The following is a 6558-nucleotide window of genomic DNA, read 5'->3' on the forward strand; positions in this document are numbered from 1 at the left end:
CTGGACCACAGCGGCAGGAATGCCTCAAGGTTTTTGAATGAGATCAGTCTTTATGAACCTGGGTATTTTTCATTTAACCCGACCTTACAAGAGACACTTCACATTCAGACCCTGTAGGATAGAGAGATCACATGTATTCCCAGATCCCTGAAGATCTGTGTCAGACACAGACTGAAAACTCTACCTCGTTTATTGTACACAGAAAATCATGGTTCAGAGAAATTCCAAGGAATAAGTACACAAAATCTGCCCCCATGGAATGTTCACAAGTTTCTGCAGCAGAAAAGTATCCAAGGTAAGAAAGACCATCTCCTGCAGCACAGCACACATAGTAAAGAGTTTAGGATGACTATTTTAAGCTCTTTTCCTTCAGATTCCTGCTCTTCTCCCTTAATCCCTTCACTTTGGAGGTCTCACTATTCATCTGATGTTTAGTAAACACAGCTTTACAACATGAACCCTGTTCTCCAAGTGAACATGAGTGAGCAGGCCACGGTGTACCTTCTCTTAGAGCTCCTGACACCACTTTTCAGACCTGGGGAGTAAAAACAGACGTTAGCCTCAAGAGGATTTCTATTTAAACGAAAACAAGGGGGCCAGACTATAGAAAGGCTACTCAATTTATGACGTGCCGGAGAAAATTTTATTCCTGAGACATTCAAATCTAAAAGCTGACTTTTCTAGATCATAGGACTTGGCAATTGAATGTGAATTAATATCATAGGTATTAGATATTATTTTCAAGATTGAAGGTATGGCCTGGTGTTCATCTATGAAATAGAACAGGGGCCCTAATGCTTTGGTCAGCCAGATGAGGCCATTGTCTGGTACTGACCTAGGGAAGAGAGAACGAGTCACAACTTTCCCCAATCTTTTCCCTAAAAGAAGCACATGTCATTTCCTCCACCTGTTTCCTACCTTGGATAACCCACACATGCCTTCCTATGACTACGAAAATCCACCTCCAGGCATCTCACAGATGTCCCAGATGCTCAGCAGCACTGTGTTTGCACATCCCCTTGATGGTGAAGGTGGTTCTGATAAAGATGCCCATCAGGGAAGCGGACTTGGCCCAGTGGATAGGGCATCTGCCTACCCCATGGGAGGTCCAAGGTTCAAACCCCGGGCCTCCTTGACCCGTGTGGAGCTGGCCCATGCACAGTGCTGATGCGCGCAAGGAGTGCCCTGCTACGCAGGAGTGTTCCCTGTGTCGGGGAGCCCCACACGCAAGGATTGTGCCCCGTAAGGAGAGCTGCCCAGCGCGAAAGAAAGTGCAGCCTGCCCAGGAATGGTGCCGCACACACGGAGAGCTGACACAACAAGATGATGCAACAAAAAGCAACAGATTCCCGGTGCCACTGATAAGGATAGAAGCAGACACGGAAGAACACGCAGCTAATGGACACAGAGAGCAGACAACTGGGGCGGGGTGGGGCGGGACAGAAGGGGAGAGAAATAAATGAAAAATAAATCTTTAAAAAAAAAAAAGATGCCCATCAGAATCACGACCAGCCCAGGATACACACTGGAATCTCTGTTGACTCTGGGAGGGGCGGTTGGTCTTTCAAACTCTGAGAAGAAATAAAAAAGAAGACAGAAATGAATGATGGTGGAGAGCTGCCTTTAGATAAAATGTATTGTACTTAGGAAAGAGAATTGTCATTAATAATTGAAGAGAAGGAAGGCAGAATAACCTATTGATGGTACTGCAGGTTAAAAATGTGAGAAGCCCTGGCTGGGGGGTCACTGTTGTGGGCCCTGGGAGAGCAGCGGCAATCCTCCAGGTGCAACGGCAAGAACCAGGAAGGAAGGAGGGCCCAACAGTGGGCTCTTGATACTAATGGCTACACTTTTGAGCCTATGCACCTGCAATAAGAACAAGGCCTAGAGTAGCATTGTGCCTGGGGGTTTCCTCCTGACAGCCTTCATGTTACTCAAATGTGGCCACTCTCACAGCCAAACTCAGCGTGTAGATGTGATGCATTCCCCCCAGCGTGGGACACGACACCCGGGGATGAGCCTCCCTGGCACCGAGGGATCACTACCACATACCAGCTGAAGAAGCAACTAGAAAATGACCTTGAATTAAAGATTCAATGCGGAACAGCAGAATATACCTGTCTACATATAATAACATGACTTCGGGAAGCGGTTTGACCTAATGTAAGGGGGAAATGGAAAGGAGAAATGAGATTATAAGGCTGTGAGTCTCTAAAAAAGAGTCTGGAGGTTGTCACAAGGAATACCCCTATGTACAACTGAACAGAGTCTAAGAGACAGATAAGGTAGATACAACCCCAGGTATTGGTTCTTTTGAGTCTGCGTGATGGAATTGGACTCAGAGGGGATCTCTTTTCACAAGACTTGCATGCTACTTTATTGGAATTGTAGTTGGTGCTGGGTTTGAGATATATGTAGGGGATTTGAATCTCTGGACTGATAATATGACACCCAGGCCCAGAGCCTCAACAGACTTCAGCTCCTACACTTTGACTTATTGGACTTACTCCACTCAGCTAACATGGAGTTGAAGAAGGTCAACCACCACAACATGGAGCCTAGAGTGTCTACAACTAGAAGCGGGAGGAGTGCATCCAGTACCCATGTGGAATCTAAGCCCTCACTTGACATAGGTGTGCAACGGACACAACCAATCCAATGTCCACAGAGAAAATGTGGAATGGGTGTGGGAACGGTAGCCATGGGGGCTGCTGGGTGTGGGGAACGGGAGGAAGAGATGAGATGTGGAGGCATTTTCGGGACGTGGAGTTGTCCTGGATAGTGCTTCACGGACAATTACGGGACACTGTAGATCCCCCCAGGGCCCACTGGATGGAACATGAGAGAGTCTGGGCTATGATGTGGACCATTGACTATGGGGTGCAGTGATGCTCAGAGATGAACTTTACCAGGTGCAATGGATGTGTCATGATGATGGGAGAGAGTGTTGCTGTGGGGGGAGTGGGGGGCGGGGGCGGTGGGGTTGAATGGGACCTCATTTTTTTTAATGTAAATTAAAAAATAAATAAATAAATAATTTTTAAAAAAATGTGAGAAGCTGAGTATTGAGAAAAGACGAGGTTTAGGACTGGAGCAGAGGTCATGAAACTGTGGGTTCTAAGCCTCTTGGGAGGACACCATGAAATAAAGGGCATTGAAAGACAGTCTGTATTCACCAAATGCAGTGAATGTAATATTTTAAAAAATGAATTAAAAAAATAAATTAAAAAAAAAAAGAAAGGAACCATTGAGGAAAGAAGGCGGTTTTATGATGTATTAAAAGTAATAAAAGAGGAAAAACTTCCAGTCAAGAATCCTTTATTTGGCAAATCTATCCTCACATAATGAGGATGAGTTAAAGTCTTCATAGACAAAAACTGAGTTTGCCAGCAATAGATGAATTTACAGTAGATACTAAAATGTGTGCTTCAGCCTAAAAGGAAAAAATAAGGTTAAGAGGCTTAGAGAAGAGTGTACAAATGAGATAATAAGTAAGGGTAACTAAAAGTGTTAAAAGACAGACAATAGTAAGATATGACAATAGAAAAGGAAGGAGTAAAATAGGCAAAGTAAGTAATGCTTTCACAGGAATGTTGACATTGAATTTCCCAATCATAAGACATAAACTGATAGAAAGGGTAAAAAACAAAAACAAAACTGAATCATCTATATGCGCTCTAAAAGTGATTTACCTCAGATGTAAAACACAATCAAGTTTCAAATGAAAGTTTGGGAAATAATATTCCATGCTGATAGTAATCAAAAAAGATCTGTAGTGGTGGAAGTAATATAGTACAAAACAGATTTTAAGTACAAATCTGTTATAAGAGACAAAGAAGAAAATTATATGTTAACAGACATGGCAATTCACCAAGAAGAAATAGCTATAACAAATATTTAAGCACCTAACCTGGATGCCCAAAGATACATTAGGCAAACACTGACAAAAATGAAGGGAGAAATGGGCATCTCTACAATAATAGTAGAGATACACTAAAGTCAGCAATAGGTGAAACCTCTGGACAGAGTATAAATAAGGAAAAAAGAACATGCATTGTATCATTAAGTATAAAGAACTTATAGACATTTATCAAACACTACACTCCAAAAAACAGGACATTCATTCTTATAAAGTGCTCATAGATCTAACCTTTTTCCAGGAAAGGTCACAGATCTAAGTCACATGTCAATTAATTGATATATTTTGACATTATACAATGAAGCCATGGAAATAGATAACAGGAAAAAAGGTAGGATTCACTAATATATGAAGATTAAATAATACACACTTGAATAATCAGTAGGTCAAAGATGAAATGGCAAGAAAAATGAGTAAATATGATGAGATGAATATAAATGGAAGTTATGGGACACAATATCAAAAGTTGTGGGATACAATGAAGATAGTGGTGAGTGGAAAATGTATAGATCTCAATGCTTACATTAAAAAAGAAGAAAGAGCTAAATTCCAAGATCTAATCACACACCAGAAGGAACTAGAAAAAGAGCAGCAAACTAATCCCAAAGCAAATAAATAGAAATAAATAACAAAATTTAGAACAGAAATAAATGAAATATAGGATTAAAAATTAGAGAACCAACAAAAACAAAAACTGATTCTTTGAGAAGATAAGAAAATTGACAAACTCTTATCTAGAATAGCAAAGAAAAAAAGAGAGACTATGCAAATAAATTAAATCAGAAATGAGAACAGGGACATTATCACTGAGACTGCAGAAATAAAAGAGGTTATCAGAGGATAATATGAAGAACTGTTCACCAAAAATCTGCACAACATTGATGAGATGGACAATTCCTATAAAAACACAAACAATTCATACTGACCTAGAAGAAGTAGAAGATCTCAACAAAGCAGTCTTAAGCAAAGAAATTCAAACATTCGTGAACAACATCCCTAAAACTAAAAGGCCGGGACAGATGGATTCACAAGTGAATTCTACATACCACTTAAAGTAAACGCGAAACTAATCCTGCTCAACCTCTTCCAAAAAGTTGATCAGGAGGGAATGCTCATTCTTTGAAGCCAAGCTTACCCTACTACCAAAATCAGATAAACATCCAATGAAAAAATTAAATAGCAGACCAATTTCCATACTGAACACAGATGCAAAAATCCTCAACAAAATATTTACAAACTGAATCCAACAGCACATTAAAAGACTTTATACACCACTATCAAGTGGGTTTTATACTTGGTATGCAAGTGTAGTTCAACAACAGAAAACCATCCAGTGCACGACATTAATAAATGAAAGAAGATACATGACTTGACCTTCTCATCGATACAGAAGAAAAGGCACCTGACAAAACACAATGTCCTTTATTGATGGAAACACTCTGAAAAATAGGAATAAAAGGGCACTTTTTGAATATGATAAAGTGCATGTATGACGAACACAGTTAACGTTGTGTAAAGCATTGTCACTGAGATCAGAAATAAGACTAAGATGCCCGTCTATTGTTGTTTGATATTATGCTGGAAGTTCCAGCTAGAACAAATAGGCAAGAAATAGAAATGAAAGACACCCAAATGGGAAAGGAAGAACTAAAACTTTGCTATTAGCTGATATTATCCTTTACCTAGAAAATCCTGAAATCTGTTTAAAAGAATATTAAAAACAGCCAAGTGGGATCTAAACCCCTCTTGATTTAGAGGTGGAGAAGACATTGCCTTGAAAGGGTCCTCAGGATGGAGGAATAAAATATAAGTTGGAATGGACTTACAAGTATTTTATTATAGAATTATTTTGACTCTAGTCATGGAAGAAATTGTATTATTGGTATGGAGATGGTGCTCATGGGAGTTGCTGAGGGCAGGGAGAGGGAGGAGGAGGTGCGATATTGGGGCATTTTTGAGACTTGGAGTTGTCCTGAATGATACTACAGGGACTGACACAGAGCATTGTTTATCCTGCTGTAGCCCACTGGATGGCCTGGGGGAGACTGTGAATGACGAGGTAAACTGTGGTCTCTGCGCGTGGTGGTGCTCCAGGGTGCATTCGCCAAATGCAATGATGTGTCTCACTAATGAGGGGGGGAGTTGATGTGGAAGGAGTGGGTGGTGGGGAGTGGGGCATACGGAAACCTCTTATGTTTTTCAACATAAGATTTTGGATGATCTGTTTATCTTTTTTAAAAAGACAATAAAAAAGAAATTGACTCAAAAAAAAAAAAAAAGAAAGACAGTCCATACCCAGGGAAAAGGCTCATCCTGACCCCATGCTCCAACCTGCAGTCACAGACGTGCTCAGCTGAGGGCAGGAAGCGCAGGCGTGGAAACCGTAGGAGGGGTTCAGATGGAGAGTCCTGAGACGTGGGCGCCTCAGAAGACCCTCTGCATCCCCACGCTCCCTGCTGCTGCTGGTGGGGGCGCCTCTGCTGACCTGCAGGTGGTTGATGGACCCAGGGCGAGAGCAGCTGCCTAATGGTCCATCGTGTGAACACACCGAGTGTGTTTATCATTCCTCGCCTGATGGACACCTGGGCGGTTTCCAGCTCTGGGCAGTCGTGTGGACTGGATTGCTGCGTGGTGAGGTT

The sequence above is a fragment of the Dasypus novemcinctus genome, chromosome 10 (genome assembly GCF_030445035.2).
Source record: "Dasypus novemcinctus isolate mDasNov1 chromosome 10, mDasNov1.1.hap2, whole genome shotgun sequence".
In the NCBI taxonomy this organism is placed as follows: Eukaryota; Metazoa; Chordata; class Mammalia; order Cingulata; family Dasypodidae; genus Dasypus; species Dasypus novemcinctus.